Source organism: Rhododendron vialii, chromosome 12a, assembly GCF_030253575.1.
Source record: "Rhododendron vialii isolate Sample 1 chromosome 12a, ASM3025357v1".
NCBI lineage: Eukaryota > Viridiplantae > Streptophyta > Magnoliopsida > Ericales > Ericaceae > Rhododendron > Rhododendron vialii.
Window position 1 is genome coordinate 22,820,670 of NC_080568.1, and position 18,146 is coordinate 22,838,815.

Genomic DNA, 18,146 nt, shown 5'->3' on the forward strand with positions numbered 1-18,146 from the left:
CAAAGAATGAGTTTTGGACCCCCATTCCCCCGTTCACATGGGCTCCGACGATGCCCGGGTTCGTCCACAGGAAGTATTTTCCAATCTAACATCATTTTTTTCATTGTTTGATAAAAGGAACAGTGCCCGAATTAGCCACGGTGTGCTAATCATCCCACGACCCTACCTATATAACTACTCACACATTATTAAACAAAACGTAAAATAAACCTTAAATTGCATCATGCTTTTTACCGGAGGTAAAAAAATAAATAAAAGATCTAAGTTAAACAAGGATCAACGAACAACTTTTATAAAGAATAGAAATTAAAACAAGTTACCGGAATACGAATAATTAAATAAAGCTTCAAAACTTGAATGGAAAAATAACTCACGAGAAAACTAAATAATATTCGAAACAAAGAAATCTTGTTGCAGCTCGTTCGGCAGCCTCGTCGTGCGTGATCCCAAGCAGAATCACGGCAACCCCCGTTCTTTCTTCTTTTCCGTGGGAATTAATCCCCTTTTTTCCAAGCTGCCGCAGTCCTTCTATTTTCGTCCGTCAAAACCTTTTTACAAAAGCTACTACTGAGGTCATTGCTCTGTTGCTTATATAGGGTAGACATCATTTTATTACACAAAGCTCCTCGAACTATGTATAATAATAGGGAGACTTAAATATTTATCCTCAAAACCCAACTGACTTATGTTTTCATCCTACTCATTTTGAACACTTATGTTTTCATCCCCCATTTTTTTTAATTCCAAAAGTACCCTTATATATATATATATATATATATATATGGCACTGAAATTTGGGATTGAAAAATAACACTTTCCATCCCCGCGAAAGAACCGGTGACCCACTGATTTCGTGTATATATAGCTTTGATTTTTGGGATGAAATCTTAAATTTGAAGGTCCTAGCTGTTATTAGGGGATATGTTTTGGGTACCCAATCCCGAAATCAATGCTTTCCTATTCTACAACAAACCCAAACCAATCATCCCGAAATCAACGGCTCCGAAACCAATCATCCACTCCATTTATTTGCATTTGCATTCATCCTCTCCAAATGTACTGGTTCAACCCCGGCCAATGCTCCTCCCTGGCGTCCATGCCCGCGCAACGTTGTCTGACAATTCGACAAGCCCCAAAGCTACAAGCATTTTATCAAGAGCTGCACCGTGGGAGAAAACTTCAACATGACCCCGGGTGCACGCGCAAGGTCAACGTCGCAGAAGAACGATGCTCTGTCGCCATTATCGTTCAACTTCGCCTTTGCCAAAATCAACGCGTTCAGAACCGATGGCGATCCTCTCGTTGTCCGACGTCCTCAGCTCTGTCCCCGCCGTTCGCCTCATCTCTGATGTCTTTGAGTCCAAACTATCCCTCCTCCTTGGGCTCTTCACCATCAGCCATGTACATCGGCTACTCCACTGTTGGTGCCTCCATGGTCAAAAACGTCTAGCCCTTCGTCGACCACTAGTAGTTACATTGGTTTTAGTTTTCATGGTAAATTATTTGTATCATTTACCATGAAATATGTTTCTCTGTTATTTTCATTTGATAAATTATTTGAACCGTTCATCATGAAATATTTATTCGAATCATGGGATATTTTTCGTGTTCAAATTGTAATCGTCATGGGATATTTATCGTGTCCACATTGTAATTGTCATGGTAATTTAACCATGTAACGGTTTAAGTATGTCATAGTATTTATTTTTTATGGTAATTTAGCCATGTTCTACGTAATAAGATCAATGAAAAATATGACTTTTTGTTGTCTGGTTGGCCAACTCGAAGATTGAAGAAAACATTTAATGATGTGGTCAACTTATCATGTTATATTCCAAAAAAAAAATCAATTCCACAAATACATTCCATGATAAAAAAAAAAAAAGGTAATCAATAATACTTAAATTTACCAAATCCCACTTAATTAGAAAAATAATCCAATTCAAGCCCATTAAATTGGAAAAACAATCCAATTCAATCCCACTAAATTAGGAAAGCAATATAACATAATTTATGTATATCATAGTGAAAAGGGTAAAAAAGGTAATTCACACACTAAGAGGATGAAAACATAAGAATGAAAAAAGGGCGGGATGAATTCTTACATGGCATGAATAAAGAGGATGGATATTTAAATATTCCATAATAATAACTCACAAAATTTACTTTAAAGCATTTTGCACTTTTAACCTCAAACTTCTTCAAAATCTTCTTTTTATCCAAACTCTCGGACAACGGGCTCGAGCAACTTTTTTTTGAAAGGCTCGAGCAACTTATAAATATAAAAACGCATAATAAAAATCAGTTAACAAAAATAAAAGACTAATAAATATAGATTTGAGAGCCAAAATATGTATATTTTGACACTTATCAGACACCATACTAGATTATTTTTCCACTTGAAACCAACCCTTTCCTCGTCAAAGTTAAAACTTAAAGCACCACCCATTACAATTTGATGACCACACTTTACAATTTGATGACCACACTAGATTATTTTTTCACGTGAAACCTACCCACTCCTTCGAGAAACATTATTTGGTGGTCCAACACTCCTAAATACAACACATTTCCATGGAATATTCCGCCGGTAAGCATATGGATCCCGCAAAAATGTATGGTGTTGTATAAATTAATCTCATCCACTTCGAATTGTGAGTATCCTTTATGATCATTAGAAGATCCTCGATGGTAAATTGATGGGTGTTGTGTAAAATCCTGACTTCTAAATTCTAGTCACGTGATCCAAATAGGGATTCGACACTCTAATTTAATTCTAATAGTTAGTTACGCTACGCGAAGTGTATCGTGATCCGAATGAATGTGTGAATTCTAATTTAATTTTGTAAATACTAAGGGACAATTGAGTTACAGATACACGGTACAAGTTATTCTATGTTAGGATTTTGCCTTGAAAATTGAACAATGCTACAATGATCCTCATATTTTTATTTGTTTATGTTGAAATTATGAGAATTTTTGGAGACCGGAATTTGTACGCGAACAGACCAGAATAGCGACGATCGGGCGCGAAGCGCCACGTGGTGCAACGCTGTGCTTTGTGGTGGCATGTGGCATGCATGGGTGAAATGGGTGCTGATTCAACTTTTGAATCCACCGAAGTATATATAGTCTTGTATAAGGATATTATATTAGTTAATTACACTTACTTAGTAATTAGGAAATCAACTCCACCTCTTTTCTTCCACCGTTTAGAGAGAGAGAGAGCGAGCGCGTGCAGGAGAAGGAGGCGGCCATTTTTCTCCTTTAAGATCTGGTCCAGCCATGGCCATCACCGTTCAACATCAATTTCTTTTCGGAAGTCAAGGAAACTTAATCAGTAAATTTGAATCCTCCTATCTTTCATTGTTCTTCATCCCTACTCCTAATTTTTGAGCCCTACACCATAAAACCCATTTTATAATCTCAGAGGATACTTATTTTTGACAAAGGATCAGATTGCTTGTTGAGTTCTAGGTCGCATCCCCTCAATTTATCCATACATATTCCAGAATTTTCGGGACAAACTCACAGGAGTTACTATTTTTGACGTTTTCTTCATAATTAGAGTATTAAATGGATAAACATTTCATGTCATTTAAACTACATTTCATTATGGTCCTTTCCAAATTTCAATCGGTGAAAAAGGTTGAGAATTGGATTTTTGTGGGAGATTTGGGAACTAATTGTTATTGGTCCTACAGGGGTGTCCTAATTTAGACTAATTACTTAGCCATATTTTTGGGTTAGTGATAATCAGTGCGCTTCTACTTCGGTATCAATTCAATGGAGTAGTTCGCACGCGTGATGAGCTAGACGTTACTTTTTGGTGAGTTGCGCATACCTTAGTTACATGTATTTTCTGAAATTTTGGAATGAGATGCCATTGCTTGATTTTGCTGGAAAATATGGAATTTGAACTTCCTACTTGGTTTAATTGATGTTAATGCATGCGATGGCTGGTTTATAAATCTTTTGAGTTTCAGTTAAATTAGACCATGGCAATATGTTTGAAAAACTTGAATTTTACTGGTTGCTAGTACATGCTCGTGATAATATGATTTATTCGAACGGTGTCCCGAGCGCTTGGGGACGAGTAAAGATACTAGTGGTGTGAAGTAATAAGGTAGGAGATGCAGCCAGGCATGCATCACCGGGTAATGACATCTTACCACTCTTCAATGGGGTCGCTACCCAACCGATTGGCAAATTAAAAATACCGGTGAATGCTATTATCGCTCAAAAGTGTAAAAGTTGAAAGAGAAATGAAAAGAAAATGGTCTATCTTTTGGACAAAAAAAAAAAAAAAAGAGCTTACGGGCTAAAATGCATGTACTGGATGTTCAAGGAAATATTTGGATTGTTGCTTTGAACTGTTTTATAATGTGGGGTATTTCCATGGTCAAACTTATAACTTTAGTATACGTTTTTCACCCAAGCTTCGGCTTATAAAAATCTTTTTTCAATTTTTCAGGTTAAGATAGATTGCAAGTTGTGGCTGAATGAGGTGTTAGAATAACCGTGGAGAATCGTGTATTGTCTAATGGTTTGTAACTATTATACTTGTACACTAGGAAGCTCTGGATTATCTTATTTATTCTACGCTTCTGCATACTTGAATTCTATTGTTTAAAATGACGCCGATGTTAGAAATCCCTAAACTAGAATATAAGCAGGCCTTCGGCGGCTTAACACCCGCTTGGCCGGTCACAACTTCCAGGGTCGGTTTTGGATCGTGACATGTTGCGCCCAAGACTACTGAAAATTACTCCTCTTGTAACCCTTAGTAAAAGTTAAGACACCACATAGAATAAAATGCAAGCGTAAATGAAGTATTTGATATTATCGACAAAGAAACTATCATACAACATTTCAAAATGCGGAACCCGTTGAATTCAACTGTAGAAGTTCTTGAGTTTATTTTAGTGTGGGTGAAACTGAAAATAAGATTATTAGAACATACCTTTTGATATCTTTTATTGTTTTAGTTGAAATGCTTGTTGAGCTTTTGATGTGTTTTTTGTCAAAATTAGATTATTAGTTGTCATTACCATTGATTTTTTTTATAATTGATAATAAAATATATGCTTATAAATAAATGACCCCATGGTTCCAAAATCCTGGAGTCGCTACTGCCTGTACCAACCACTCCAAAGGGAAAGTCCAAGAGTTGAAGCTAGGCATTACATTTCTGTTTATGAAAAGGATGCTTCTAGGAATCGACTACAAATGTTACACAAGGAAGAACTCTGCCAGATCTCCAGGTATTTTGTGTGTGCTTATTAAAAGAAAATATGTTGTGTGTGCGTATATGTTATTTATATTTGGCAATGACACCGGTTAATCTAAACTCAGTTCAATCTTTTTTGTTTCCTAAATGAAAAATAGAAACAGCTTATCATAAAAGAGAAACAACGAAATTGGGAAAAAAAAAGAAGATTATTTAAAACATTGAGAGCGCTTTGAAAAGTGAAAAGATTGCCGTTTCAAAAAACAAAACAGAGAAAAGATTAAATACATGCTTCTCCTTTTCAGGGTGCAACCATTCTGCTTCCAGGCTCATTTTACCCACATACTCGCACAACAGAAGAAGATTAATTCTTTTAATTGGGGTGTACCATGGGCTTCCTGTAAGTGTTTTTTTGTTTAACTCATATGCAACCATGCATTCTACTTTCATATATTTAGGTGGTGGAAAGACTGGGACCTACGGCCACATATTCCTTATGTGAGAGACAGTGGAGTGTTTTTTCTATTCTACAGCAGTTTGTTTCGAGCCGCAACACTCTCTTGCCCGTCTGGTTCTCACAAAAATTATAATAATGATATATGTTCTAGATGATATCTATGAGGCTCATGGTACCTATGAAGAACTCAAATGTTTCACAAATGCAGTGCAGAGGTACTATTGCTAGCTATAGAGACAAAATTAAAAAATTCGCATTTTTTTTTTTTTGTTCTTTTTGGATCCATTTTGATAACTTAGTTTGCCTATTTTCGGATCCTTTCTGGACCCACCTTGATGATCCAAATGGTTCACATCTTAGAGCTATTCCGAGGACATCGACCTTTAGAAAAAGATTGCAACACTGGATTTGATCACAATGCATTCACCTTTAGAAAAAGATTGCAACATTGGATTAGAACCCATTCATATATCAAAATAAATGTGGTTCGAAAATATATCAATCACTGCTCAATCAACATGATTTTTAACGCGGTTGATGATCTTTGATAAGTGCTGGTGGAACCCTTAAATAGTGTTGTGATTTTTTCTATGTACTTATGAAGATGTAAGAATGGATGTGTAAACTTTGGAACATGTCTAGCACATTGCTCTTCCCTGAATATAGGTGGTATGATTGTGTGACATCAAGCGCTCGGGTGTTAGGTGGGACATGAATGCGATTGATCAACTCCCAAAGTACATGAAGCCATTCTACGAGGCTCTCTTAAATGTTCATGATGAAATTTACCAGGAGATGGCAAAGAAAAAATTAAACTACGGCGTCTAATATTTAGAAGAAGCACAGTATGGCCGGCTGCCATAAATAGTTCTCTCTATTTTTTAATTTGTTTTTTATTTGGGACAATTAATATTGTTTCATAAATATTTTACAAAAAATTTCACTTAAATGACATCGAAATGGCAGTTTTGTCGTTAACTGGCAACTTGATAGTTTCTTTTAGAGGAACTGATGATGAAGCTTATGTATGCACAATTCCACCAAATCATGAACAAATGGGATTAATTTGATATTCTCAAATCCAGCCTTACTAGAGTGTTAATTTCCAAGTCCCTCCATCTAATATATGTGCATTTTATTTTTATATTTTCATAGATAATATCCTTTTAATCACATAAATTGATTATCTACAACCATCATAATGAGTTCAAGTTTTAAACTTTCTAAGCATTTTTTTTTTTTCGGATCCAACAATCAAAATTAAAAGTTGTAAGTTTCTAGCACAATAAGTAACTTACAAAACTATTTAACATAACTCAAGTGATTGACACATTTGGAGAAGAAAAAGAAAAACTAATGAATAAAATTACAAACAATGTTCAAGATTTTGCCGAAGTTTCTTATTTTATTTAGTAAAGTTTATTTTAACTTGCAGAGCAAAAAAAAAATTAAAAAGTTTATTTTAACTCAATTCTTCTTGATTTTTATTTTTCTTTGTCCTTCATTCGAATCAGTACAAAGATGTAGTAAGATGCTACGATGTTGACACCTAGTGGTTAAATAAAGGATATGTGCAAACAATGGATGAGCATTTGGTCAATGCTTTAGTAACCATCACATCTCCTTTGCTCACAACGGCGGCGTTTGTAGGGATGGGAGAAATCGCAACCCCTTAGGCATTCCAATGGTTACAATCAAAACCTAGAATCTTGATGACCTCCTCGACAATATTCCGAGTTATCAATGACATACAGAGCTGCAAGGTAAGCATATAAGCTTGACGGATTCCTAATCCTAAATGAATGGGTTTTTCCCAAGCGTAGGGCGGAGACCGACGTAGCACAATATCCGGTAAGTCCGGAGTCGAATCCACAGAGACGGTGATGTGTGCTGATTAAAAACTCGAGTTGTTACTGATTAAATGGGCTCTTAGGTAGCCACCATTGTCTTTTGGTTGATTAATTAACTAATACTAACAAATAACTTGCTCAAATAATTAAAAAGAGAAGCACGGTCGTAGGGAATCCGACGCTCGCTACCCAATCAGAATCCGCTCGCTTTTCAAAGTTCTAAAAACGGTTAAATTTTAGGGAGAATTGGAAACTCCGAGGGATGCGAATCCTAAGGTTGCCGGTCCCGTACACAGCGGCGAACAGGTTTTGGTCCCCCGTTCCCACTGACATGAGTCCCGACAATGCCTCAAATTCGTCCAACGAACGTAGTTTTCACCGACTAAAATTATTTAATTAAATTAATGTACGAAAAAATTATGAGACGAATCCTAATTGGGTCGCGACGCACCTTTACCCAACGACCAAACATCAGAAAAACTACTCACTCATTATTAAAAATAAAAGAAATAAAACCTTAGAATTAATCATACTTCTATTGCGCGAGATGAAAAATAAACAAAAGATAACAACTAATTGAATACCAATGAATAACTTTAATAAAAAAACAGAAATCAATACGAGTTACCGGAATGCAGAGATCTGAACAAAACTTCAAAAACTTAAAGAAAAAACTCTGAAAATAAATACGTAAGTCTAAAAGCTGTTACGAAATAAAAACCGAATCAAAGAAACGGCAGTCCTGTTCGTGGGAATCCCCCAGTGCTGCGACAGCAGCCTTTTTTCTTCTTTTTATTCTTCCGTGACCTACTGAGTCAGTAGGTGAATTGTTTATATAGGGTTGAGGGCTTTAATCACACAAAGGCCCTTGAACTTTAGGAAATAATAAATGAGCCACTCAATTTTGGATCATTTCGCATTTTAACCTTAAACTTCTTTAAAATCTTCTTTTTATTCAAAGTCTCGGACAACGGGTTCGAACAACCTATAAATAAGAAAAGAACAAAATAAAAATCAATTAACCAAAATAAATGACTAACAAATGTAGTTTTGGAGGGCCAAAATATGTATATTTTGGCACTTATCACACCCCCCAACTTACACTTTGCTAGTCCCTAGCAAACCAAAACAAATGCAACTAATTAAAATGAATATTTCTTTTAAACCCTCGGGCAGCCCCAGTAGGACGAGTGAAGTCTCGTGAGGGTTTTCAGCAGTGATTACCCACAAAACACATTGAACCTTTTTACATGTAATCCAAAACTTGTCATACAACTCAATGATACATCAAGGAAAGAATGTGCAGCTACCACAAAAATAAAGAATGCACAAATAGTTCCAAACGCTTTCAAGTCAAGAAATAAACCATGGCACCTAGGCTTAGCATGTGTGTGTGACATGGGTCTCAACCAAAGTGTCCAATGACTAACCGCTCTCTCCGGACCAAGTCTCGACTTCAATCCTCACAGTGTCATGCACTCACAACTAAAATCACTCGAAACAAGGTGCATAGTATGAACTCTCAAGTGTGCGGTTAGAAGTTATATAAATGAAATCAAAACACTCGCACACTATGACACGAAAAGAACGCTTTGTATGGTGAACACACAGTCTCATGAATAGAACACCAAGTATTGGAACTCTCTCTCACATCCATCAATCCACTTCCCATCACCCCTAGGATCAAATAGGACTTTAATTTTGGTTGTAACGTTGGGTAATTGAAAGTGTGTAAAGGCTAGGGTAAAATATCACTTGTCCGAGAATAGGCAAACAACTTGGGGCTAATTTAACAATGCGTGCCTATTTTTTCCGTTCTTTTCAACTCCACCTTATCTCTCCTTCTTACCTTTTAACATTTTTCAGCAATAAAAACACGATTCCTCCTTTTCATCTATATCGGTGCCCCTTTTATTTTTCTCTTTCTTTTGTTTTTTTTAAAAGACACCACCAATTCAAGCACAAAAGTTCACAATCCATCCAAAAATTACTCCTTTATACTTTTTCCTTCCTTCAAACACAATATGGAAGGTGTAACTGACCAAGAAAATGCTAAATATATAAGACTCAAAGTGGCTCGCAAGGGATAAATGTGAAAACAAAGGAACGAACTGGCCCAAATATCAAGAAAATGCCTATAATCCTCTCCAAAGGGTGTAACATCCATGTGACGAACCAAAACCCAAGGGATATTGTTATGCATTCAAGTTTCAACACTCAACAATCAAGAATAATGAGACCACAACAAATAGATTATTTCCATGACAAACTAAGAGTTAAAGTGACACCACTCCAAAAAAAAAAAAAAGAAGATAAGGCACAAAAGCTCACTAGGGCATAAGTCTTCGCTAATCCAGCCATCAAAATTGGTCAAGTCACGGCTCACAAGTGGTCAAGGCCCAAATAAAAGTGACGTGCAATAGTGCTATACAAGAGTGCCATGATCAACTTCTTAAGACAAGCTAGCAAGTAAAACTACTAAGCCAAAAACAGATATCACTATTGTAGGCAACACACCTCAACTCAATTATTCAACAAGTAATCACACACTACAAGAAAATACACCAAGGGCGACCAAATTGCCGACACAATGTATTTTTTGTTGGCAAAAGTAAGCTTTTGCCGATGAAAAAGTAGTATTTGTTGGTGAATGTAAAGTTTTTGGCGATAAAAATAAACGCATCGGCAAATGTTGTCGGCAAAAGTAAGATTGGCGGGAAATTTTCCCTGGGAAATATTTGCCAACGAAACAGTTTTTTTAGCGATGCATTGTGCATCGGTAAAAATTGAATATTTCGGCAACGGCATTTTTGCATCGGCAATAGTCTTGAGGGGAACCTTTGGCAACATAATGTGCATCAGCAAAAATCAAATCTTTCGGCGATGAAATCTTTGGGTTGGCAATAGTTCATATTTACATTTAACATATATGTATTGTATACGGTATAGATGTAATGTATAATTATATGTACACTTTATATATGTGTATATATGGGAGTTTCAAGGGACAAATGAAAATACATCATCTTAGACACTCACTTCGAGAGCTGAGATAGTATATTTTTGTATGTATAACATATGATAAATGTATTACATAGAGTATATCTGTATATATAGTGTACATACATTTTTTTTTGAACGGTGAAGAAAAAAAATACTTCTTCCGTCCCTAAATAAGTGTCCAGCTTGCAAACTTCGGCCTTACAAAAGATACATTTGTTTCGTTAAAAAAATTAATTTTTTTTCACAAATGAATAGATAGCAATGAGTTCAATTAGATTATGAAAAAAATTTAATTTTTTAACGAAAAACATGCATCTTTTGTAGGGTCTAGATTTGCGCGTCAGACATTTATTTAGGGACGGAGGGAGTATATTTATTTGACCGCATAGCGCAATAGATACATATAATATATATGTTATCTATTCTCCCGTCCCACAAAATTTGTCCGTAGGCACTGGTAATTCGTTGTACATATATATATAATGCACTATATGTAAGTGTAATTTGCGAAAAAGAAAGTTTGATTTTTTATTTAAAAAAAATGCATTCTTTTAAGTTCTAAGTTTGCAAAAAGGTAAAATTTTGTGAACGGGAAGAGAGTATATATATATATATATATATATATATATAGGGGAGGATCCGCTAACACCAATTTTGACACTCAAATTGTGTAAAACTCGTTTGGGAGTTCAATGCGAACGATCGGAGCCGTTCAATTTGTTTAAAACATGTTTCCAAGAGTTCCTATAAATAAAATCAACTAATTTTGAATATCGGTAAGGGCTTGATCAGTTCATTCAGTTGATTCCTATCAAAATTGGTGTTAGCAGAATGTATAGTAAAAGATACTTTATATATATAGTAGATATAAATAATATATGTACTGTGTATATAGAGGTTATATATACATTTTTTTAATCAGGTATAGGTTATATATAAAATTCTGAAAATTGTACACGAAGAGTAAGCTGATCTGGTGGGTCGATGTGTTGTGAGGAAATCTGAGGATCTGAGTTCGAAACACAGAGTAAGCGGAACAACAGCAATAGTCAGATCTGGTCTTTTTTTAAATTAGACTTTTGCCTACACAAAAATCTCATTGCCAAAGTGTGTTACATTCTCCAATTTTAGAACCCCATTTGCCGACGCATTACCATTTGCCGACAAGTATTGCCAATGCAAACTTGTGTCGCTGAAACTATACTTTTGCCGATACATGAAAATTTACATCGGCGAAACCCTTTCCCGACATATTAATGCCGACAACTTGCCGACACAAATTTTTTTGTCGGCGAAAACCTTTGCCGGCCTATACACACTTTTGTCGGCGAAAACCTTTGCCGGCCTATACACACTTTTGCCAATGTATTTTGTTGTGTCGCCAATTCCGCATTTTCTTGTAGTGGCAACAAGTGCCAAATCGCATTCGAAATGAAAAATTTTCCTTTTTTTTTTTTGTTGGATTTTTTTTTTTTGGAATTTTTAAGACTCTAAGAGTGAAAAACTTACAAAAGTAATCTCTCCCCCCAACTTAAATCATTCGATGTCCTCATCGAATACAAAAGAATAAAAATATAGGACATAAAAGAAAAAGAAAGGAAAGGAATCACCTCGGAATGGAGAACTACGCAAGAAATAACATAGTGGGAAGAAGACCCACCCCCAATTTGAACGAAGCATCCTGCAATGTTAGTCCTCACAAAAAAAATGAAATAAAATAAAAGTAGCTAATCTAAGAAAGAAAAAAGAAAAAAAATTATACAAAAAAAAATTAATCACATTCACTCCCATCATGTGAAATCCAACCATTCTTCACACTACGAAGAGCAATCAAAATCAACATCGCAACCCACTTCAAGCACTCCGTTAAAAATTGTATGCGACCATGCCACAAAACCAAATACTTAGAATATCTTAAATGCCTTAGCCGCGTTTGAAATTTAAATTCCACCAATTGTATATTCTGAACCAAATTAACTTTCAAGTTGTTGATGAGTATCAGAAAAAATGGATGATAAACCATATTAAAATTATCAACACCAAGAAAGTCAATTTGTTCTAACTTAACAATCTTTTGCAATGGTGAATGCTCAATAGGAGTGATGACATCAACATCTATGGCTGGGGATATTTGATCATCAAGAATAAGTGGACTTCGCACCATTATTGGCAACGACTCCTCAGGAGTCACGTCATAAAAATCCATCTCAAGTGTACTAGAATGTTGTTGCACTTCAGGTGAACTAACTATTTTGTTAGTTACAAGTGGCTCTGTTGTTTCATCTTCCAATACACAAGAATTAATCACTTGAAAATTTTCAACTTGATCGCAAGAAAGAGAATCAGCTAATTGATCAAAATAAGGTGGCTCTATTTCCTTTTTTTCCCTCCCATCAGAACTGGTATACTCAAAACTTTCAGTCAACTCACAAAATTGGAGCTTTTGGGTTAATTCATCTAAGAAATCCCAAGCGTCTTCAGGGGTTTTATCCAGGAATTCGTCAGTGGACCTAAAATTCACCTCGCATGGCTTAAGGTTTAAACCACGGCAAAAGATAACCAGAAGACTGCCAAGCTCACAATTAAAACTCGACCAAGAGAATACGGAAAATTTAAATCGCTTCCAACAGTGCGACAAAGATTCATCATCTTGTTGATAGAAATCTGATAGTTCTTGTAAAAGCATATGAGTCTCATACGAGGGATTGAAATGATTGAAAAATTGTATTACAATCTCACCCCATGTCAATCTTGAACTCAAAAAATTAAACCAATCTAGAGCACTATCACGCAAAGATGCTGGAAATACATGTAAAAGAGTCACGTTATCACTAGCAAAAGCTTTCCCAAGGTCATGAACATGCGAAAAAGGATTTTCTGAAGTCAAACTATAAAATATAAGAAGCGACACTGAACAATCAAATTGGTTTGCATAACCTCTATACCACCTTGTAAATTGGGTCATTTTTTTCATTTTCAAAAATAATAATAAAAAAAATAACTAAAAAGAAAACAAATAAAAAAAATAACTACCCGAATTCTTAACACACGTTACCGTCCCCGGCAACGGCGCCAAAAAATGCTTGATGGATTCCTAATCCTAAATTAATGGGTTTCCCCAAGCGTAGGGCGGAGACCGACGTAGAACAATATCCGGTAAGTCCGGAGTCGAATCCACAGAGACGATGATGTGTGCTGATTAAAAACTCGAGTTGTTACTGATTAAATGGGCTCTTAGGTAGCCACCATTGTCTTTTGGTTGATTAATTAACTAATACTAACAAATAACTTGCTCAAATAATTAAAAAGAGAGGTACGGTCGTAGGGAATCCGACGCTCGCTACCCAATCAGAATCCGCTCGCTTTTCAAAGTTCTAAAAACGGTTAAATTTTAGGGAGAATTGGAAACTTTGAAGGATGCGAATCCTAAGGTTGCCGGTCACGTACACAGCGGCGAACAAATTTTGGTCCCCCGGTCCCGCTCACATAAGTCCCGGCAATGCCTCAAATTCGTCCAACGAACGTAGTTTTCACCAACTAAAATTATTTAATTAAATTAATGTACAAAAAAATTATGAGACAAATCCTAATTGGGTCGCGGCGCACCTTTACCCAACGACCAAACCTCAGAAAAACTACTCACTCATTATTAAAAATAAAAGAAATAAAACCTTAGAATTAATCATACTTCTATTGCGCGAGATGAAAAATAAACAAAAGATAACAACTAATTGAATACCAATGAATAACTTTAATAAAGAACAGAAATCAATACGAATTACCAGAATGCAGAGATCTGAACAAAACTTCAAAAACTTAAAGAAAAAACTCTGAAAATAAATACGTAAATCTAAAAGCTGTTACGAAATAAAAACCGAATCAAAGAAACGGCAGTCCTGTTCGTAGGAATCCCCCAGTGCTGCGGCAGCAGCCTTTTTCCTTGTTTTTATTCTTCCGTGACCTACTGAGTCAGTAGGTGAATTCTTTATATAGGGTTGATGGCTTTAATCACACAAAGGCCCTTGAACTTTAGGAAATAATAAATGAGCCACTTAATTTTGGATCATTTCGCATTTTAACTCTAAACTTCTTTAAAATCTTCTTTTTATCCAAAGTCTCGGACAACGGGTTCGAACAACCTATAAATAAGAAAAGAAAAAAATAAAAATCAAGTAACCAAAATAAATGACTTACAAATGTAGTTTGGATGGCCAAAATATGTATATTTTTGCACTTATCAATATACATTATACTTTTACAGAAAAAAATTTAAATGTTACTAATTCCCACATTCTTTGCATAGTAGCAAAGGATCTTCCAATGGATCCTAGGGAAAGGAGGGAATTATGGAGTGAACTACTACAAGCCAAAGTCTTATCCCAAATACCCTGGTGCATAGGTGGTGATTTTAATGAAATCAGACTAATCAAGTTGAAATCAGACTAATCAGCAAGGAGCCAACCTAAAGAATTTAATTTTTTTACAAGAAATAACAAAAAAAAAAAAAATACAACACCATTCCGATAAGTAAAGCCTAAACTGTAGGTTAACATCCAATGCTACATCGTTCTTGATAATCAACCCACAGTTAATACTGATTAAAAAAATCTTGAGATGGACATAAGAATATACGTGAAAAGTCCCTAAAATGGGTGAATCGAGAACTTTTGTTAATGTCTATTTACATGAAAAATTTACTACATAATTGTGACTCCTCAAAAATGGAATTATGATCTATTTTTTGGATCTACGTTCACCACACCCCAGCTTAATTGCCATAGCCTTAAAACCAACAAGTCTAATGGTGCCCTCCGAACCACAAAAGATCTTCAATCATGTTGTCGATCTCGAATCCTCGAGCACAAACCCACACCTAGGAACCCTCTGAATGAATTTGCTCTTGCCCTTCTCTGGATTTTAGGTTGATTGGAGCTACAAGGAACGCACCAGGTCTATCCGACAAAAACAATGACGGCGGAAATTCCTTTCCAAACAATGCTTACTGCATTTTGGTTGTTAACTTGCTTGACTAATTAGATCCTTGTAATAGTACTCCATATAATTAGGATTTACTGTTACAAGACTTTGACATATCTATTGTACATAGACGTAAACTTTACTATGCACAACATTTACTACCCATAAAGGAAGGACTATATCACACCTGCTATGTAGACTTTCCTACTAGTACTTTACATCAACAGTAAGTGGGTACAAACACAAAGTAGGTTAGGATCGAGAAATAGAGTGAGTAAAGGCAAACACAAGACACAAGTAATATTATTGGAACACTGACTTGAACTAACTTGGTTATTACAATAGGCAGAGCCCTCCTTTTATAGGCGTAAGGAGGGAATACTGACACTGGTATTTACATCATGGCTTACGTACAGACATTAACTTGCTTGACTAATTACATCCTTGTAATAGTACTCCATATAATTAGGATTTACTGTTACAAGACTTTGACATATCTATTGTACATGGACGTAGACTTTACTATGCACAACATTTACTACCCATAAAGGAAGGACTATATCACACCTGCTATGCAGACTTTCCTATTAGTACTTTACACCAACAGTAAACATCAATTATACTTCTTACAACAGTACACAATAGTAAATTCCAATAATTTCACTCCCTCCCGGAAATGGGAGGAGAAACAGGTCGCATGAGCACGTGATTATCACTCTGGATTATCTGAATCACTGCTTCCAGAATAGTCTTCAGTTCTGTCAGTCAAGTAATATTGTTCCAAAAAATAGCGGATATTTTGGCGCCATTCTTCCGGATAAGTATCGTTGAATTTTCAGTTTGCAGATTCATAATAGAGGAGAGATGAAGGGACTTCTGCAGGTGTCAATCCATTGAGAGAACACAGTGTTTGAGTCATAACCAGATAATTTCCATTGTGAGTCTGGATGTCCTGAGACTCCTGATATGCAAAGAGGAATATAGTGTGATACTCCTTTCGCCAAGTGATAGAACCATCTGGGTTGGGATGACTCCTGTTGTTGCGACTTGTCCAAAAAGCAAATTGGAGATCTCCGCCTGCACTGTTAGGGATTTGTTTGATCTTCTGTTGCCAGTAGGGTATATTTCCAAAGAGCAGGAGAAATTTCAAAAAGAAATCTTCTGGAGGTTGAACTTGATTGAACGCCGCATGACCCAGATAGACCAATACTGCTAATTTATTAAAACACACTTATAGTATACACATCGACTAAATACCATAAGAGAAGATAGGCTTCTTTTTTGAAATAAAAGACATTGTGGTAGGACACTTCAAACTGGGTGAGAAAGAGATAGACAGGATGGAAAGATAGACCTTTTATGGGACCTTCATCAAGACCATACTTGAAAATACAGAGAAGTTGAAGGTTTTGACACATTTGAACACACCTAAAAAAAAGAGTTAACTCTAAAATATAACACTGAAGGTGGACAGGAAAATTGACTGGATAGAAACAGGAAATCATGGGAAAACAACCAGGAACAAAGGAATGTGATTTTGTTTTTGAAAACTGGTTGATTTCTTTTTTGAGCCTTGACAGAAAATCAGGGAGGACGTTTGTTTTTCCTTTTACGTGAACAGCATCAAAACTCCAATTGGAAACCAATTTGCCCATCTGAGTAACTGTGCATTTGGGAGGTGCTTCTGTTTGAACTTGAGCATGCTAGAAAAACTCATCATATCAGTCTCAATTAGAAAATGATGACCGATTAGATGAAATTCAAACTTCTCAATGCTCCTTTTGATTGCTAGAATTTCTTTGTAAGTAGAGTGGTAATGAAGTTCTGCTGGAGAGAAAGCACCACTCTTGTATCCATAAATTCTGCGCTTTTGATCTGAATTTTCTTCCAAGAGAACTGCTCCCCAATATAGATCAGAGACATCTGTCTGAAGAACTCTCTTTCCATCTGAAGGTATGGTTAATGGAGTTTTGGCTATGGCTTTGAGGTTTTTTACACCTTTAGTACAAAGGGCTGACCAAGGAGGAGGGATTTTCTTTAGTAGAGCTGAATGACGAGTTCGATATTGGGCAAGGTTGGGAATAAAATAAGCCATATAGTTAACAATTCCAAGGAACTGTTGAACTTGTTTGACTGTGAGATTTTCATCTAGAAAATGGTCAAGTTGGGAAGTTGTATGAGGCTGGAGGGTATATTAACCTTTAGAGATATGCATCCCTAAAAAATCAATTTCTGGTTGGGCAAGAAGCATCTTTTTCTCTGAAAACATGATACCATGGGTTTGGACCAGGGAATGGAAAATTTGTAGTAAGACAACATGAGACTCAATATCTGGGGAAAAGAGTAGGATATCATCATTATAGACAAGTGCCAAGGATAGGATGGGAGCAAATACCCGAATCATGGCATTTTGCAACAAGGATGGAGCTGTTTTCAATCCAAAAGGCATGACTGACCACTGAAAGTGGTGATGTCACGCCCCAAAATGACAAGTGACCGGCCATGAACCACAAGACTAAAGCTCGTAGAACATGCAGCCTAAAAAGAAATTTTATAAAAACTCTCAAGCCTCCAAACAGACAATCATTTTTTTTTATTCAAAACATTCCCAACCAATAACTTAAACCAA